Source organism: Vidua macroura, chromosome 7 (assembly GCF_024509145.1).
Source record: "Vidua macroura isolate BioBank_ID:100142 chromosome 7, ASM2450914v1, whole genome shotgun sequence".
Taxonomy (NCBI): domain Eukaryota; kingdom Metazoa; phylum Chordata; class Aves; order Passeriformes; family Viduidae; genus Vidua; species Vidua macroura.
In genome coordinates this window covers 36745704-36767076 of record NC_071577.1, presented here as the reverse complement: position 1 = coordinate 36767076, position 21373 = coordinate 36745704, and the positions used below count along the sequence as shown (strand labels likewise).

At 38.4% G+C, this 21373-nt stretch overlaps 1 protein-coding gene across 1 annotated transcript in view; it reads right to left on the bottom strand.

Annotated features, from left to right (window-relative positions):
* ARHGAP15 (Rho GTPase activating protein 15) overlaps positions 1 to 21373 on the bottom strand; it is a 320784-nt gene that overhangs the window by 157781 nt on the left and 141630 nt on the right. The window lies entirely within an intron of this gene.

Genomic DNA, 21373 nt, shown 5'->3' with positions numbered 1-21373 from the left:
AAATTATTTCCTGCCATTTGCAGTTTCCATTTCTATTTTACTAGTATTGTTTTTTTATATCTGGTACCTCCATTCTTGAATTCGCACATTTTTTATTTACCTATGATTCCCCACTTCCAAACATTTTGGTGAAATTGATAATGTCACTCTTTCACATAAAAAAAAAGAAATTATCATCAAAGATGGCTGCAGCAGAGTAATTAGGAACCCACTTATCATGAAAAAAAAAAATCCCCAGTTTGTCTGAATAGAAGTTGATTTACATTTTTGACCCACTCACTGGGAATATTTATCAAAAGAATATTCAATCCCCTGATAATGCTGTTTCACTGCCTAACCTAATATTTGGTGGAAATATGTATGTATATGCTGTTGGTCTGAACTTCTGTAAACCACTGGGATAATAATGATACATATTTTTTTATTTTACACACACACATACAGACACACACACACACACACATATATATATATTTCACCAGAGGAAATCTCCAGGTATTTCACACAACAGGTTGAATCAACCATTTCACAGATGGCAAAACTGAGGTGCAGAGCTGTGCAATGCTTTGCCCCAGGATTATTCCACATATTCCTGGTGCATGTGGCCATGGAGCATCATCTGGGCACGACATCTTTCTGTGTTTGCAGACAAGTCAACCAAGGGCTACATCACCAGCACTTTTGGAAGGGCAGGAGCTCGTTCTGCCCATGCTCCAAGACAGCTCAGCTCTTGCCAGCTCTGGAACCAAAGTTTAATTCTTATTTTGCTGCTGTTAAAAGCTGCTTGTGCAAAATTTGTGGTATTCACGCTTGGAAATTGAGCACTTGGATCTTGGTGTATTGGGGATGCAGGTTTAGTCTGAATGTTGGAATGTTCACGGGAACATGGGATTATTCAGCATCAAATAGGGATTTCCTTCTGACCAGCTCTGGGAAAAAGCAAAGCTGTTATGGCCTGGCACAGTTTGTTTATGTAAATACATAAACAAATACACACCTGAAGTGCTTCTGTTTCCCTGCATCTCCCCCATGTCAAGAGTTTTTACTGAAGCTAAAAAGAAACAGCAGATCCTCACCAGCCTGGGTACTCCCAGCATCTTCCTTAAAACTAATACCAGGAAAAAAGAAAACCCAAACCAAAAAACAACAGCCTAATGTCACATTAATTGTCCTATAACCCTCCCTTTATTGAGGAAATGCCTGTAACGAAGGCTTCCAAAGTCATCAGCATTAAGGAAAATCCCGTCAGTGCAGCTCCAGCGGAGACATCCTGTGGGAGTGCTGCTGAGAATGTGGGAATGCTCCCCTGGTGTGGGCTCGGGGCTGCCTGGCTGCAGATGTTCACTCCATCCCCTCTGCACCCATCGGGAGCCAACTCCAGCCACCCCACTGCTCCCCAGGCACCAGGGAGAGTTATTTACTGGGGAAATCTCAATTCCCTCATTAGTCCAGGGCCGTAACGTTAATCACCACTCGCACACTCACCCCTCCCCTCACCAAAAGGAAATAAAAAGTCCAAATGCAGCTTAAGGTGAGCAGCAGAAAGAGCTGACCTCCAATTCTGTGCCCGGCTCACACAGCATGGTTTGGGTTCAAAATGTATGATATGGTATCACAATTTATTAATGTATACATGCAGATAGGAATTAGACTAAACACAGGCAACAATTCAATCTAATGCCTCCCTCCCAGTATAAACAAATCATTATTAAAATTATAAAATGGAATAACATTTTCAAAGTAAGAGCAACATATGTAATTAGATTTACTGTATTTTGAAGGCTTAAAAAGGACACAACATAGTTCAGCCTTCCGTTCAGTAAATTCAGGCTTTATTAAAATACAAGTATTCAGCACTGCATAAATATTTGCACTGTATGATATGCAAAAGAGATACTCCATTGCTAACAAGACCAAAGCAAAATACATGTTGAAAGTTTCTTTGTCTTGAATGTGTTATTTTGATAATCATATATTATCAGTGTTTTATGAGCAAATCTGTAAAAACAGATCATAGAATGAAGAGAATTCATTTAAAATATACTTTCTGTAAGATATAGTTCAAGTCCTTTTCTTTCTTTCCTCTGACTAATCTTCAGAGTAACAAGACAGTTTCAAGAAGACTGCTACTGCTCTCTACAGTTTAAATGCATCCACTCCTTAATTACAGTCAGTAATTGACTTTGTTCTGCTCCATTCCAGTCATTCACAGGCAAGCAGTTCCAAAGGCTTTGGCTGGTAAATCCCATTTAATGTGCAGGTTTTCTATCCCACTTTTATATATTACCTCCTTAGGATTTCTGATAAATTACTCTTGGAAAGGATTGCTAAACCATATTTGCACTTTGAACAATCAAATTTTCAACACCCTTGGGAAAAGACATCAGTAAAGAATGCTGTTTTTGACTAAACCTTGTGATTGAACAATTTATGATCACAGCCCTAAATGATGTATAACTAACAACAAGCAGAAATTGTTCAATATTAAGGCCTGTTAACACACCATCCCTGTGTCAGGCACTGCTGAAATAAACAGAGGGGCTGGGGAAACAAATGAAAGACAAATCTGGGGGGAAAAAAAAAAAAGAAAATTAAGTGCTCTATCCAGAGCTGCCAGACTCCATTGTGCCAGGTACTTCACTTATTTAAATACCTCCTGAAATCCCTCTCTCTGTGCCATCATTTTTGCAGAGGCTAGAATTAGCACTACCTTACCAGGCAGAATGCTGCCGCTGCTGTCAGCAATAAACACCCACGAGGATTGACAACTGGCATAACCCTCTGGTTTGCCATGCCCTTCAGGATGGGGACAGGAGACCCAGGGTGCCTGAATTCCCTCTTTCTCTCTACAGCACCAAGGGAAAAATTACTTCAAAGCCTGAACCAACTCACATGGCAGTTTTGCAGTGAGCTGTAGCACAGCCCTGCTGCTAAGCATTGATCCTCAGAAAATATCGGCTCACCACAGGTAAATGTGTGCTAAATTCAATGCACTGCTGGGCTGCCAACACAGTGTGGGAAGTGGGGAGGGAGGCAGGTGTGAAACACTTCCTGATATTCTATTTGTGGCTTATTAAGGGTTTCTCTTGTCACCTTATAGAGCTGCAAATGGAGGGTTGAGCTTCTTTTGCGTGTCACCATAATGATGCACCAAGGTGGTGTTCAACAAGATCCTATGTTATTAAACAGAAATGTACCCTTTTAGCTCCACAAAATACAGGACATTGTGTCTAACTAATGCCACTACCATCTTATAATATACAAATATACCTTGGAGGCTACCCAGGATCAATGGATTTTAAAAATTTTACGAATTATGTGTTTTTCCTGTGCTAGGTTGTGCTCTGTGACATACTGCTGTGCCAGGACTTCCAAAGCCTTACAGATCACCCTTCAGAACTTGTGTCACAGACTTTCCTTTCACAGTAACCATGACAATGGAAAACAGGAGGTAAAAGAGCCGTGGAAGAAGATCAGGGCTTTCTGTCCATGGTTTTCCTGCAAAGTTTGTTCTGGGGACCAAACCACTGTGAAAAACATTCCATTCCTGGTATCCCTCCAGTTCTTTACCATCATAAACTTCTACAGATGTTCTTGCATTTATTTTAGCTGCAGAACAGGGATGGAGGCAATTTCAGCAATCCTACTGATAGACATTCTATGGAGATATGGGAAAGGGTGATAAACTCACACAACAAAACAAAAATCCAAACCCATCTTATTGATTCACCCACTTCAAAGTGTACTTATGCATCTCTGGTGGCCACAACTATTATTTGCAGTGATTAACTATTTTTAGACAATGCCAAGAGCAAACCTTAATACAGGAAGTGAAGAATTCTGTGGGGAAGGAGAAAGGCAGCAAAAAATTTTAGTATGTACTGCGCAACAAGAAAAAGGGAGCAGAGTGAGCAGCCAAAGAAGTGTATAGCTCATGTATGAACCCCAAAAAACCATGTCACAGCTCTTAATTCAGCCAAATACAGAATGTTCAACTCCCCCTGAAACTGGAACATCCAGAAAAATTGCTGGATTATTGAGGTGAAGCTTCATATAACTCCAATGGCTCAGTGTTGGATTATTGGATGCTTTTGGACCATGGAAACTTCAGCAGTTGCTAATCCAGTGCAAGATTCAGTGCAGAAAACAGAAATTTTTATGCCACCTGGGACTCACACAGCTTGTGGTGAACACTAAGTGATTTAAACTTGGATTGACAGATACCTCTGCGTGCAGAAATTCAATAAAATGTGTTCCTCTTGTTGCACTGTGCATTGGGATTGCTGCCCTTGATATGTGTAGGAAAAAAAAGGAAATGTGAGTTGCTGGAGCATTTCTAGCTCCAAAGTTAACACTCTTCCCCCTTCCCACTGCTCCCTTCATCTCACCTTGCTCTCTCACAAAGTGGTAGGGTTTTTTTCTGATCATGTTAATCAACCTGATTCCCCATAATGAAGAGAAATCTGGATTTTTTTCTCTGTTTTCCTGAGGTATTTTTCAGGATGGGGTCTATCCATGCAATGCAGGACACCTCAATCTGCATGGCAGCCACCAGGGCTGGGTCAGGGAAGTTGTGAAAAGAGTCAAGAAGAAAAGAAAAAACAGAAAAAAAAAAAAAAAAAAAAGAATATTTGGAATTTTCTGTCTCTAAATATTAATTTTAAAAATCATTACAATATAATAAAACTTGAGATTAAATGCATAAACCCTGGACACTCCTGTGTCGACACCCCCAGTAGAAGTAGAATTAATTAAATTTGGGTGACACTATGCTCCATAGTGGTTTCATTAGCTGGATTTGAATTAAACTGGGACAGAGCCATGCAAGTTTCTAAAAACACGTCAAAAGTCTAACTGCGTTTCTGGAAGTTGATCTTAAATTCTTTCTCACGGATAATCTAGTCTCTTGGCCATGTTTATGCTGAATGAGTAAGCAGCCGAGAGGATAAATAAAATATCTCTCTGTGCTATACCATAGTGAGCTGAGTCTAGTATTAAAAAATGGCAACAAAAGAAAACAAAAGGCTCAGTCTTGAGCTGTGTTATATTTGTACAGCATCACGTACCCATTCCATGAGCCAGCCTATCAAACAGAGGTAGTCATGGTTATGCTGATAGTTAAATTACTTAAAGGACTCTTAAGATGTTTATGACTACCAAAGAAATTTCATTATCAAGCAGATTGTCTGTCTCATATTACAGTCTGGCTTCACCCATCTCGCAGTCCTTTGGATGTCGAGCAAAGTTAACATTGAAATGATGGGGAAATATCAGCTTGAGAGAAAAGGTCTTCAACCAATCTTTCAAAAAAAATGATATTTGTTAAAAAATTTGGTGAGAAAGTATCTGCCTTGTGTTCCCAATGTTGCTAGATGTTAAGTAAATATATGCTGATTGCAAAAAAGTTGCTTTGGCAACTCTCTTATTAAAATGCATTTGTAACCCCCATCTGTCATGAAAGTTTTGAAAAGTTTGTTTACTTTGGAGAGCCGCCTTATCCAGGGTTACCCCGGCATACAATGATAGCAGTCTTCAGAAGTTGTGTGAGGAACAAGCCACTAGGGATCCATTTTTGTTTTAATTGGCACACACAAACACTTTTCTGGTCTGTCAAAAAGATCAAGCTAATATGCATGGCGGGTGTTATATTCTCAGCTTTTGGGAGCAGTAAAGCTCCCTTTATTTAAGTAATTTAAATGATAGACTGCAAAAACTTTGCAAGTCAGAAAAATGTTTTATACTTTCTTTGGGAATATTTGTTTTAGGCAACAGAAAATGTTCTACATATCTAAAGATGTTGAACCTTATGTTTTAATTACCCTATTTTTTCCTGATTCTGTAAAAATGACTGTGAAAACCAAGGATTGCAAAGAGGCAACAAACAGATCCTGTGTTTTCACAACTTCTGCAATATCAGAATTTGTAAGACTGAATACTGCCAGATGTTTATAGGTTATGTCCTAAGCTGTGTTGCCTTGTGGTGTGACTGCTTTGCACATCCACTCTCTGGGAACCTTTGTGGCGTCATCATACCAATGCAACCTCCTCATATACAATGAGTTGCCCCTTAGTGAAAATAAACTGATGCTGGCATTATACACATCAATGACTCCAAAATGGATTGAGCTGTCTCAGATTTGGGGGTGAAACTTACAAGAAACAATACATTTTAAAATAAAACTATATTGTACCAAGGGACAGGAAATTCCTGGGATTGAATCATTCAACGTAATTCAGCAATAAAATAATGAACTCTGTTATGGTTAAGAAGGAAAAATTTTTGAACCTAAAGTTTCCCCTCTTCTGTGCCATAAAATCATATGATATGCCAGTTTCTCTTGAAAAACTGCATTAATACTAACTAGGAGAGAATCTTCTCTCAGCACTATGAGACAAAATTTTTCCTTTCTTCTCTGGCTGTGATGAATCTCAAATGCAGAAGAACTGATTTTTATCACTTGTGAAGGAAATATTGAACCAAGAGGAGGTCACAATTGAAGCTTATTAGGCCCTGAGAGACCAAAACTCCTTCTTGGATTGGAAGTGGAGCTCGGGCTGGGAGTCCAAGAGCTTCTCTGGAGGGAAAGAAAGGTCCAGGGATACTTGGATGCTTACACTGATTTCAAGGAACAACTTGTCTTTCTCCTTTTTCCACCCACCAGTCCAGGTCTGTTTGTTTGCTGCCTTGGAGGAGTGTGAGAAGAAAGCACGTGATGTTTGAGCAAAGGGAAGAAACAGCAAACAATCTCTGCAAAACATCCAGGGAACATCCTGGGAAGTATTTCCTGCTGATCTACTACACTGGTAATATGCCCTGTGAGAGACAGTTGGAACACAGGGATCAGCCTCTGAGAAACAGGGGTTTCCTTCAGAGGATAAAGAGCAAAAAGGGAAATGTGAGACAGGCAGCAGATGACCCTCCTGGATGTCAGCCACTTGTGTGCAGCCTGCCGTGTCCCCCCTGCCCGTGCTGCCCTCTGCTCCAGCCCCGCAGACGCACTGCCCTCACCACGGAGCAGGAGGGGTGAAATTCTGACAACCTTTCAGCCAAAGTCAGAGATGGGAGTCACCAGACTGGGGAAGCGAGAAAGAAATACCCCCACAACTGGTAAAAGCAAGAGATAATAATTAAGACACAATTCAGTCGTGTCTGTGCATAGTGGGAAGTCAGGGAATAGACAATTGCACATTTTGTCCGCAGATGAAGACTGAAGGCGGTGCATGAATACCTACTGCAAGCTACTTTTCTCCTTGGGGTAATATTTTACTGTTATTGCCTTTGCAATCTGAAGCCATACATTACACAGCCACACACAGAGATATTGGCAATGGTTTCTCAGAGAAGTCCTGTCTTTCTTAGCTTTACCAGCTGGACAATACCTAGTGATGAATGGTTCTCCTGTCCAATTTTATATGCATGTTATAACACTTTATGATGTATGTGAGTGAGACTCAACGTGATAAGTCCTTGTAACAAACAAAAATATCAAAGAGAGAATGAATGCTCTGCTTTCAGTGCAGGCGAAGATATATATTTTAAATATATATGTGCTGGGTGTAAAGATTTCATTTTGTTGACTCTTATTTTAGCCAAAAATTTATTCATCAGTAGCAGAGCATTTCACAGCATTTCACATTATTTGCAGGAAGAAGCCAGTACTGGCTCTTAGTATTTCATTTACTGGCACATATCTCCTATTAATGAATGCTGAGATTGCACAATAAGGAAAAAGAGATGTTGCTATACGTGTCTTTATACTTATAGTAACGTATTTAGCCATGATTATAAGTGTTTGTAAAACTTTCAAGAATCGTTCCTTGTCTACTTACACTAATGAGAACACCTGTTAAGTTTAGAGCTGCACAGGCTTATTTGCATTGAATTCAGGTTTCTGCATACTGTACATCACTTTTTGAAACAATTAGATGCTTACAGAGAAATATAGCCAACAGAAGAACAGCAGCTTGAATGCCCTCCAGCCCAAGTCAGCGCTAATCCTGGTTTGTGTGAAAAGCAGAAACCTGCTGAATTATAATACCGACACAAATTCAGTGAGCAGTGAACAAAAGTGTACCTGCAAATCCTCTGATAGCAGATGTTTCTTGTGGGGATTGCTACCTGCTGTTGAATAAAGCATCTCTTAGAGATGAAACAGCACTACTGAATGGGATTTTCATTGTTTATTTACCATTTCCTTTTCATTCTGATAGTTTCTTTTCCCTCTTTTTTTTTTTTTTTTTTTTTTTTCTTTTTTCCTGGTGACTCAGAACCTGTGCACTGAGCATGTAGAACATGCGGTCATTTTCCAAAATAGCTGCATATGTAATTTTACTAACTTGCCAAAAGCCAATACAGAAACACAAGATTCCTCCTACTGCTAAAGATCCAAACCACGGTCTCTACAGCAGAGGGTTTTGTGGCCTGGGGCAAGGAGGCAGGAGGTCCCTTTCTATAAAAACAGGTCTGCTGGAGGGTAAGTGCAATATCCTGCTGTGCCACGACCATACCAGCTATTGTTTTATAACAAAGTACAACATCAAAGTCGGTCCATGATCTGTAGATACACTCTGCCAGCTGTGTCAAGTTCCTGAGTGGGGCAGGCAGGAAAATACACTGGTCATTGTCTCCCCTTGCATGCAGGGAGCAAACAACACAGAATATCTTGAGTTTACCTCTTTCCATCTTTATTTGTATGTATTAGGAAAAGCCAAGTGGGATGAAAAATGTTTTGAATAAGGCTATTGCATCCATTCAGAAAACCAAAAACTTCCAACTACAAAAACTGGAAAGATTTCTATTTTAAAAAGTTATTTAGTGCTTTAATAAAAATGATGCTGATGAGATTTAGGATAAAGATGGATGAATTTTGTAACCTAACTAAATTTTAGTTTCTCAGGAGCCACAACCTAGTTAGAAACTTCTATAAGTAATACAGGTCTTTACTGAGTACAGAAGAATATGGATATTTCAAAACACAAAATCCTTGAATGGTCTGGGTTTGAAGGGAGATTAGAATCATTCTGTTCCAGACCCCCTGCTATGAGCAGGGACACGTTCCACTAGGGTGGGTTGCTCAGAGCTCCATTCAACCTGACCTTAACTCTTTCAGGGATGGGGCATCAATGGAGTTCCCAAAAGACCAGTAGGCTATGAACCTCTCTGACCCAGTTCTGATATTTACTTTCTCTGGGAATGATGTTATATTGAGTAATAAGCAGTATCACAATACAGATAGTATGGAGTCAGTTTATTTCAAAGCATAATATCACCTAACATTTGAAATTAGAGATTCTTGTATTCTGAAAAAAAAAAAAAAAAAAGCATATTTTTATGTCTCCAAATCATTGTGATAGCCTCAAACCAGTTTTCAAGCATTGGAGGATCCTTGGATTTTTTATTTAGACATTCTGGAACTGCACTGACAGCACTGGAATTGCACTGGTCTTTAAATTTATCAGCTGCTCTACATGGTACTGTAGTAATGACAGCAGGTTACTCAAAATGTTATTTAAAAATATCACATAATCAAAATATTTAATATCTCTTCACAATAGGTGTCTAAGGGGAGCTTTTCTAGGAAGGGGGAATACAGCTCAGAACTTAGGGAATTTCTTACAATAACCAATTTTGGTCAGGCAGAGGTCATTGGGTGAAAAACTACAGAAACATTTGACTATGTAGCTCACAAGCAAGATAACCTACTTGGATCAATCCTGTAATTTAAAAAAATACACAGAAATTAGGAAAAAACCACAAAAATCACATGCCTTTTCTCTAGGTCTGAGTTTCTGGTGTGCACTGGGATACACCAAACACCAAATATTAAAAGCAAATTAATTATTTTAAATAAACTGGTTTTGCAAGTATTGGATATTTATTAACCATGTAGTCATTTCACATGTATTAGAACATGATTTACACTTTGACATCTGTCAGTCAAGCTTCTGGCTATCACACTGGACAATCTGGAGGGGCACATCACAATGTGATGTGGCATGCAGAAAATCTGAAAAACTCCACTTTTCCAAAATAAAAATCCACCTTATAGTTTTAAATAGAGAGAATGATTGCAAAATATTTGGCCTTCAAGACTGTAAAGATTGAGGCTGGGTAATCAATAATGTTTGTGGTTGAATTACCCATTGATAACAAGTAATTTCCTGCTATCCTTGAGGGGAATTGGGAAGTGGATTTGGGGAATTTGGCAGACTCTCTCTCTCTTTTCTAAATATGCTATGTCTGAAAGCCTGATATTCTTCTCTGTTGCACACTTTGGGCTGATGCAGTACAGGAGAATGTAGGTTTGGGGTGACAGCTCATTCAGGAACTTTGGGGTCTAAATATAAGGGAAGCTAAAAATCCACAAAATTGTCAAGGCCAGGAATGGCTGGGAATTTGGTGTTCAGCTCCTCTGTGCCATAATCATAAGGCCATATTTATCTGAATCCCTTTAACACCATTATTTTTACTCCACGTCTTGTTATTAATAAATGCACAGTACACATGGCAAGGAAATGGTTGGTTTAAAACACATTATGGCCTCCTTGTCCAAAGGTGTCACCTTTGCACATCAATTTGAGCACTGTGGATGGTGTACCAAGAGACTGGTGGTCATCCCGCAGCCTAAACTGCAGACCCAGAAGGGCCATGACCAGGGCATCTCCCCACAGGCCCCTGGCCCAGATGTTCCTTACCCTCCTCACCAAGTCAGAAATTCTGGGTGCATTATCACTCTCCCCAAACTCAGCAACATATGACAACTCGAAAGCAACATCCAGCCAGTAACGTGGACATTAAACTGTGAGGCAAAAGAGAAAGCCTGAAGGAAACTGGAATTTAAGACCTGAGTTTCTACAAGTGTTATGTTTCCCTGTCTTATAAGCCATGACCTAACCCTTGCACTGTTCTGCTGCCACTAAGATAATTAAGAATGCTATCAGATTCTTGGTTCTGACAAAGGAAACCCATAAGCGACTTCCCAGAGATTTGGGGTACTAACTCATTAAACCAGAGCTGGGAGTGCTGACTCTATTACTCGTGTCTATGAGCAGAGACATGTAAGTGAGTTTGAACTATAAACAGAACCAATTACATTAACATTTCCCAACGCTTTCAAGAATCAGACTAGTAGCTTTTATTTGTTTCGCGAAAACCGTGATCCGCTATGCTAATAAGTCTAAAAATTGATTAAAAGAAAAACATTCAAAGCAGAACCTGGCAGTAGAGCTTCTTATGTGCTTCCCTTTCATCTGCTGGAACACGGTAGCCCTGATTCAGCAAGGTACTTCATTAAGCAATAGGCAACGTGCAGAATCTGAGTGCTTGAGCTGTTTGCAGTCACAAGAGTGAAATGAGCAAATCAGCCCGAGCAAAAAATAGCAGAAAAGTTATATTTATTCACAGAGTGAATATTTCAGGGAACAAAAGATATGTTAGTGACAGTCAGTAAGAGCTGCATGTAAATTAACAGCAGAAGCACAAGCAGCAAAGTTAGCTGTCATTTGTAAAGCTAACAGCAAAAGAAAGCTGCACCTTCCAGCCCAACTGAGAGGAGACAATACCTCATCAAGGAATTAGAGGGGGAAAAGACCAAAAAATAATTACAAAAACCCCCACCACCTATTGGTTCCTGCATTATTAGGACCAAACCCACACTAGTAATCTTATATACCTACTTGGAGAACACAGTACCAGGAAAGAAATACGATTTTTTTTTTTTTTCAACTTTGGCTGTATTAGTAAAAACACAGCCAGATTACCTTGAAAATAATGAGGGAAAAATAATAACTTGGTAAGAAATTGTACCTAGCTTTCAGCTAAACTCATATTGCCAACAATCCCTAGAACTCACTCTTTTCTTTCTGAGAACAGATGAACTGATTCTCTATCACAGCCAAGCTCATAATGTCTGAGATTAACTAGAAGTCACTCACTTAGAGAATGACCTTACGAAGAATTAAGCCATAAATTAGATACTGCCAGAACTTGAGAAATAAAAGAAGAAAAAATTGCTGAGAGTTTTTAGGTGTTGAGAAATTCAATTATATCATTTCATCTCTTATTGAAATGCAAACCCACAGGCTGAAAGCACAGAAACACACCATAGCTAAACAAAGTAGTGAGAAACACTGAAATAGGTGAATATTTATCAAACCCCTCACTTAACAAAGAAGGAGCACTGATATCCATGTTATTTGGAAAGCTGCTTTTATCGACGGAGGGAACAGGATCTCAGTTTCACGCTTAACTCCGAACGATAACTCATTGCCGCTTCTCGCTGCTTTTGCTCGATGACAGGTCATTCACCTCACTACTGTCATGCGTTACAAAAATTAGCAACCAAGCAAATGAATCTAGATCAGATCCTATGTTTGAACTTGCTCATTTGCCTCCATGCTCTATTTCCTACTAGAAACCTGCTTGCTGCATCACAGGACCAACTTCACAGCCGACACGGAGCAAGAGAGCCGGAGAACCTTGTGAATTTTCCCAATGTATCAGACTTACAGAAACACCTGTGCTAAATATCTTTCTGCTGAGCTACTGTGAAAAGCTGCAGTGTTAAATAGCAATCACAGTTTCTGATTTTTCACTGAGCTGGTTACTCTTCTGCTAGAGTCCTCGGAGCTGTCATGTGGGGCGTGAATGGTCCCCATTTTAATCTGATTGCCTTTCTGGTTGTTCAAATTGTTAAAGCCATAAATTTCTTTATTTATCTTGAAGTATCATTATATCAATACAATGGGAGTTAAGCAGCAGCTGATAAAGTTGAAAAAATCTGTTTATAAATGCCTTTCATTTCTGAATTGAAACTGTTCATTCACTGACTACTTCAAGATAAGAGGGGTTGAGAAAAATACGAGGCATTTGATTTGATACAGGTTTAAAAATGTTATTTCTCTTTAAAAATATCCCAAATACATTATGTAAAGAGATGAATACTTTAAAATTAAATAAACTTAGAAAGTTGCTGCTGATCCATCCCTTATTAAGGACTGCAGCATTTGTGTAAGGAACAGCTCTGATTTCCATTTTACAAGGAAACTCTGCCCTTAAATCTATGCAAGCAGTTAAAAAAGATGCATTTGCATGGATACAGAGCTCATTATAGGCTTTAAGTGTGTTAATGATTGGATGGAAAACTTGTTCAAACAAATTATTGACTCCAGTACTGAAGATCCGAGAGATAATAAAGCTTCGCAAGCAGGTTGGGATAGTTGCACTTAAGTTTATTCAAGGAATATCTCACCTGGTGCTTCCCAAAGTGGTGAATAACCACTGTCATTTGCCAGCGGTAAATAACCACTGGTAAATAACAGTCTGGGAGCAAATATCAAATATCCACACATCCCTTCACACCTCAGGGGGAGAAGAAGGTAGAACCACTGTGCTGTCACTCATGACAAGATTAAAAAAAAGGATTCACCTGTCATGTCTTTAACCCCTTCACATGTGTTTGCTGCCTACACAAACCACTCTGCAGTTCTTCAGTTGCAAGAAAAGTCCAGGAAAGTGGGCATTGAGCTGCTGTTAATATCGATTTATCTTTAGTGACGTCTCCATCATCATGAGTAGAGACTGGAGATACGCGTAGATGCTCCACTCAAGCTGGAGTGAGCCAAAACCAGCCAAATCTTTGGAAACTGGGTGAGGGAAAAAAAAAAAAAAGTCGCGAAAAATTTACCACTGCTGCTTTCAACCAAAATTTTAAGTAATTTCTGATTTTCCCCAGGCTCCAGGCAAGCGTGCACAGCTCATGGTATTTAAATGAAGCTCCCACAACATTTTGTGGCAACACGGTATTTTGTGGGAGCGAATGCAAAACACAGCAGCAGCACCACTGTAAACTTTGAAACATTTCAGAGAATATCAAGCCCCAACTGTGCTGCCAATATAGTTTTAAGTCAACGTAGCGAGTTAAATTATGCAAGCAACCGTTTCTCACACGAGTAGTTCCAATGGTTTCAGACAAGGGCGATATCTGCGATTGAAAGAGGATGCTCAAAAAATATAAAAAGGAGTATTTTCCAGTGCAAAGGAGGTTGCAACACCCAGACTCGTGTTTAGGTAGGTTTGCCCGCGCTCTCACGATTCTCATTTCCTATGTGAACTGTGTTTCAAATCTATAATTCATATAAAGTGAGAATTTCAGTGCTTTTCTTGCACTAAACAGCCTATTGTGAATGGCTCCAGGACAACTCCCCCAGCCAGGTAATTTAAACTGCAGAAAAGATAGGCAGAGACGTTATTTTCAACAAGGTCCCAAGGTGGCTTTCAATTCAGAAAAACAATTGACTGATGTTTCTCTGTTTGCTGCCAGAAAGCTCTATGTAGTATTTCTAGAGCTTTTTCTCTACTCTACCCAACATGTGGGCTCAGTGTCAAGCTGTGAGTTTGTAAATCTTTTTCAGCACTTACCAGAGCTCAACATGAATTATGGTATTGCCAAATCTGCTTTATGCAGCTTTTTTTATACGAGAAGAAAATGTATGATTTTATGGTCAAAAAGAAACATCTACATGCTCACAGTGGGAAAATGCATTCAGCTGGGATTGAACCCCAGAAAATATTTTCCCCTAAACCTGCTTCTTTACTGACTTCAAACTTTGGAAACTTCTGGGCCGTCAAGCTTTACTTGGTACACGTGGTTTTTCTCTCTACCTTTATTAACTATGTTAGCTAAGATTTTATTAACTAAGACTTTATTAACTAAGCTTTTATTAACTTAATGCCTATTGGAAAAATCCCTGCTAGTTTTGTGGATGATTCGCCCTAAAACATGTGTTATTTTTTAATAAAATACCTTCCTTTTTGTTGAGGAACAGTTAGCCCAGGAGGTAAATCAGCCCTTTTGTTGAGGGCTAATAAACTTTGTGCGTGTGCATGTGTGTGCGTGTCTGAGTGACTTAATACCATTATAATAATATTATATGGCAGGCAAAAATATAATGAAAATGATAATTTGCCAAAAAGATTTAAAAAACACTGAGGTGTTACCTATCAAAAGTTCTCCTTCTGTCTATGATACAGCACAGATTGCAATCGTGACAGTAAATCTGGTGCTATTGTTAATGCCATGGCACTTTGGTTTTTGGCTTGCTTCAGTCCAATCTGTGACATGCTTGTGAATATCTTTCTTCTGTTCTGTCTGTATGGCATATGGATTTCTGGGATACAACGTCAGACCTATCCACATAACAAGTGTTCAGAGCACCTTATCATTTTAAAAAGCCAATTACTCAAAAAGACAAATGTGAAATGTTTCACATTTAATGATGAGCAAATCTGCAAAACAAATGCAATTTTGCTTCATTTGAAAAAGTTTAGTTTAACTGTAAATATTGCAATGGAGTCCCTAGCAATACACACCACGGGTAGGGACAGGCTCATTTTATGCATATTGTACATCATCACTGTCACTTAAATCTGCAAGATTTTCCATGCTAAGTTGTTTTAAATAAATAGAAAGAAATGAGATACAAAAGAGTGAAATATATGCTTCTGAATAGACTGTAAAAATGTCACTGCTAGCACTGAGCATTGGACACTTAAAAAAAAAATATTTTGAAAGTCTCTCCCAAAAAAACGAAAACTGCATATGTCTACAGAGGTAAAGGTCAGTAATGAAACAATTAACAGCAAAAATACCAATCCATTTTTTAGAAATATTTGTCAATATATAAAGAATGTTTTGTACTGCACAGAAGTGCTCAATTAATCCTGGTTTAGTGGCCGTATGTCAGATTCCCAGACTGAAATGATGTCAGCTGAAGAACTTAAATACACACAGGTTCAAAAGCAAGATTTTGCACAGACTTCAGGACGGCAGAAATTGCTGCTCTTTGCTGCAGTATTAATACAGCTCATGATTCAATTAAATTCTTAAAAATGTGCATAATATACATGCTGAACCACTGCATTCAAAATACAGTGCAGTAGATTATTTTTTTTAAAAACAGGCTATAGGTGTATTTTTATGCCTCCATGTCTGAAAATCTATAGGCACACACAGACCTGCCACTGCTACAGATAATTTAATGCTTGTCACTTATCCAAATTGTAGGTACTGGGCACCAGGGAAAAAATTGAAATGGTTATTGTTAATATGAGAGCATATTGGGCTAAAAGGCAGGGAGAACAGTGATATTAGTGGGAGTATTTGACTCAGCAAGACAAATGGATTTATATACAATATTTTAAATACATGGGAAACATATAACAGATTTTTAATATTGGATATTTTTGTGAGTAATTTGATTTCTAAACCCCTTGCACTAAACTGAGAACATTAGTAACAAAATACTATACAACATGGGAAACTGAATGCAGCTGGCACTGGTAATTTTAGAAGAAACTAATCTTGATATTTATAACATCATGTAGCAAGCGGAACAGTTTTACCAGGCTGGGAATGTTGAAATACACAAAAGTTCACCTTTCAGCTATTGTGCTTTAGTTCTACTGCACTGAAAAAAAAAAAAAAAAAAAATCAGAAATCAGCTGCTGCAGTGCAAATATTAAGAAAGTTTATTATGATATATAGCCATGGAGATACCTTTTTTAAACTGCCTGTACATGTATTGTATAGTATATTAAATTTTTGTAATACAGCTCAGGGACTTTATATGTACAGCTGAAAAATCAGTTCATAAATTATATTTAGAAAGCCAGAAAATATGCTGAGCTACAACATTAGATAAGAACCTTGTTTTAAGCACATTCCTTTTAGTGTTTTTTTTGAGCTTTTGATTTAGCTTTTGATGTTTTTACCTGTAGAAGCCAGATATAATGAACTAATAACTAAAACATAAGAAAGGGTATCTCCCCCTTTATCCTGGAAATAGCTGTAATAAAAATTTCCCCAAATAATTTTTGCTATTGCTGCACATCAATGAGCATAAGTGTACATTTAAACCTGTAAGAGAATGTAATTGAGCTCACAATTTCATTATGGTATTTAGTTTCTACAATTTTGGATTGTAAGGGGAAAATAAACATTCATAAAACATAACACAACAAGCCATTTCATAAATTAAGCTGTATAACATATTTAAATCCAAGTGATTTACATCAGAGGTTAATTTTTACCATTATCTTTAATGTTCAGGAGTAATGAAGACAGAGGAAGAAATGGTTTTAAAATGTAAGACTTTACTAAGTGCAGAGATCTGAATTTGCAGGGAACTGTGCAGGCTTTTAGCCTGCTTTTATAGTACGTGTTTTTGTTTTTCTGCTTCTCCCTTGCACACCCACTCACCAACTTCAGCGCTGCGCTGCAGATTTGAATGAAGTGAAAAGCTCAATGGGTAATTGTCAAAATACTTTCATTTCTCCCACTTTCACACAAGAACCAAATAAAGCCAGGAGAGTCTCCCGCTTCCCACAAACACCCAGAAATCGGCAGCATTCCACCTGGAGCTACCGAAGAGCACAGCTGAACCTCCCAGATCACAATCTCCCTTTTTTTTTTTTTTTGAATCCCAGAAATACACCTTGAAAGCAAACGCATTTCTCTCGAGTTTCAGGAGCTGATATCAGAATTGCGCACCACCTAGCTCATGCAAAAATCTGTTTATACACGTTCTCTCTCTCTCTGCCGGTATTACAGAAAAGAAATGTCAGTAATAATCAAGCGAGGGTGCTGAATTAAAATCTGAAATCGCTAACAAACCGATCTGTACAAAAGTGTCAGTGTTAAGATTTCCAGACTGGGGGTTGTGCGACAGAACGAGGAGCTCAGACAGAAGAAAACAGCTCTCCACTCCAATACTTTCACCCCGTTAATCTCACATGTGCTTTGCCACGGATTTCTTGCTATTTTATTTTTAACCTCTGCTACCTTGTGGAAAGTGGGCTATTCTGAGGGTGCTCGCAAGCAAAGCTCTGATTTTACAGATGGATGTAAAGCACTGTTAAATGAGAGCTTTAAGAAGGACTTTTTCAATTTACTTTGAGCTTAAGCTGAAGTGGTTTAATCACAGCTTGTACACATCTTCTTAAAAATTGTTCTAAGGCGGGGGAGAAGTAATAATCATGTAGGAAATCATTGCGACAGCTGCTGGCTCCCATGATCCCATTTACACTTTTAACATCACTAATGAAAACCTATCTGGGCAATACCTGTGTCAGAGAGGTGTCAGGTGGTCATTTGGCACAAGAGAATAGAAAGGAATTAGAGCAGCATTTTGAAAATGACTCACTTTTTTTTTTTCTTGTGTGTAGAGGGGTTGGTGGGGGATTTTTTTGGTTTTCCTTTTTTTTTTTTTTTTTTTTTTTTTTTTTTTGCACCTGTTATTCTAAAATTTCTTTCAGTTACATTTCAAAACACTACAGTTGGGATCTCCTTGCCAACCTGAGATGGCATAAGCCTGGGTAACAGAACAAAATGTGAGAAGGTCCTTCTGTCTTTAACGCCTGTTCACCAATGAATCAGCCTCCAATTAATCTGTTTCTTCAGTAGGAGTTTAATAAAAGTCAAGCACACACATGTTCAGTCTTGTTTAGTATTAAAGCTGTGTTAACATTATCTGCCTAGCCAGGTCAAAAATCTTATATAATTAAATGCCAGAAACCACTTCAGAATTTTAAGGGCTTTACAATTTTCTGTAAGTAATTGATTATGCAAGGCAGGGTAGTTTAAATTTAAAACAGGATAGTGATGAGTGTGATGTCACTTTTCATTAGATATTTCAGAAAAGTTTGTTTCATGGCCAAAGTACACTTAAAACCTTACTTATTAGAATTACTATTTTGCATTTTTATGAACTAGGAAAAAGAAAAAAATTCAGCAAGCCATATTTCCTTTCTATATCATGAAGTAGAAACTGAGTAGCTTGAGCACATCCTGAATTTCCACACTGTCAGGCAGGATATCCCTAAAATCACAGTCTAGGTTTTGCCCTATTCAGCTGTGCCTCTTACTTGGCTTGGAAAAGCAAGGTATTATAATACCAGGATTATACTGCATTGCCTTCTGGTGAACCTGGCCATAAAAAGAGTTAAAAACCAGAGTCTTGGGTCAGAACATACCTATGGCCCAACATAGGCAAAGAATTTCTTTGGAGATATGTGAGGAAAGTCCAATCTCCAAATAAATATAAGCTCTCTCTACTGATTAAACTTTTGCTTTTCACCATTTAAGCATGGCTATGATTTCTGACTGACAAAAAGAAAAGGCTGAGAGAGAAATAAAACCCAGGAAAAAAAAGCCCCAACATATTAACAACAAACATGTTGCTATGAAAGTGTGGAGCACGTCTCAAACTCTGTCCATAAAATCCACTCTTCATATCCCAGTCAGCAGCACTGAAGACACTGTTTCCAAAGAAAGTTACAAGCAATTTAGTTCCTGCTGCCACCAAATGTTCAGCACAAAATGTGGTTCCAGGCGCTGTGCAGCATCCTCAGTCCTCTCGCAGTCACTTTCTGTGCCCGAGAGCAGGGAGGTAGTCCAAGGTTTTCCCCTGCTCCATCTCCTTTTGAAAGCTTCCCTTTTTCCTCTTTCCCTTCCCACAGCTGAAAATATGATGCACTTCAGAGCTCTCCATACACCTCTCCATTGTCCCCAGGACCAAACAAACCGTGTCATTCTCTAATGACATAATGCAATGCATCACACAGATGACAGTGTACAGCCACACAGAGACAAAGGAGGAATTAGAAAAGTCTTAAGAATAAAAGCCCAAAGAAAGTCTCAGCTCAAGATACCAATAATTCCAGGTATAAGGACAAAGAAAAATATGAAAATTTGAACTTGTGTGTTTAAATAGACTGGCTTGTAACATTAAGTTAAGCATCTTCATTGGTTTTAAAGCATAGTAAAAGTATGGGGGGGAAAGGGTTAAAAAAGGAATCTGAGGCACATGAGAGAAGGGGAAACAAAACAAACCAAAAAAGCTATTAAAAATAGAGCTACAGAAAACTAGGGATGCTTATAGTAACGGAGGACAGCCAGCATTGGGCAAACAAAGACAATTTTGGAAGTGGCACAGTAAAAATAGGTCAGTACTACATATAAGTAGAAATTAATAAGATGGAAATGGTTTAACAAGCCAATACACTGTACTCTGTACAGTGCCACAATCATTAAGCTGGTGAATGGGTGCTAATGTGGTAGGAGGAAAGCAATGCATAAAAAGTCAAATCAATACAGCAAGAACACACCAGCACGAGAGCAGAAATGAAGACAATCTAAACCAACAGTGCTCTTACTATAGTTGCTCTATAAAATAAAATCAATATAAAGGTAACAGAACAAGCAGTGTAGTTACAGGGGACTGAAATACAGGCAGGTATCAGTTTAACAAAAATGTGCACAAAACTCAGGTCATTCAATGTCAATGGGGTCGAACTGGCTGAGCAATGCACAGGGTGGAACAACAGAGCACTGCACCAATAAAGCAAAGAATAACTTTAAAACATCCCATTAAAAACAAAGGAAAGCAACCCTGAGAGCTCTTTTAGCCTGGCAAGCCTATGCCCAGTGACTTTAAAATATACAAGTTTCTGTTACTTTTTATTAAAAACATGATTAGACTAATAATTTTCAATTCCTATGACATGGACATCTGGTAGTCGTGACTAATGGAAAAAAGGCAGATGTCAAAGAACTTTAATTATGACCTCAAATGACTCTTAATATTCTGTTATTTGGTTTATACTAACAAAAAATGAAGTGCAGCAGTTTTAAGATGTGAGCAAATGAGACCTTTGCACACACTGCTTTTATACTGAGCTTTATACACCTAAAACCAGCTCTTCTGTGCTTATACTGGCCACTGATAAAACCTTTTATTTGAAATTTCCAGATTAAAAGCATACTGCAATTTTTCTGTTCCTAATTTTTTTTCTGTACTCATTTAGTTGCATTGCAATAAACTATTTTCCAGTGTGTTTTTAAAGTAAATATATTTAAAAGGAAAAGTAAACCACTGGTTTTCAATAGAGATCATTAAAATATAAAATAATTACTGTAAAAAAAAAGTAATATATGAGTTGGATATTGTGCCTGCTTGACACAAGGACATCTGGAGATCTGGGCAGTGCATTCACTGGGGTGATATGTGAACTTTACTTTAGGATTAGAACAAAAATGGCAGCCTCATAAATGTCTACACCATCCTTTGGAGAATCACAGGCAACCTCCCAGACTACAGCCAGAAAAAGTTGCAGTTACAGGGCACATTTTGAGAGCAGGGAAAGAAACTGTCACTTAAGGACTGTAACTCCAAATTTCAGGCTGAAAGTTTTGTTGTTTTTTTTTTTTCTTATAAGTGATTTGTAAAATATATGCAAGCCTGAGTATAAATGTTGCCCACCTACACGAATGACTTCTCTATGTGGTGGCATGGCCAAGTCACCAAGGAAAGCCTG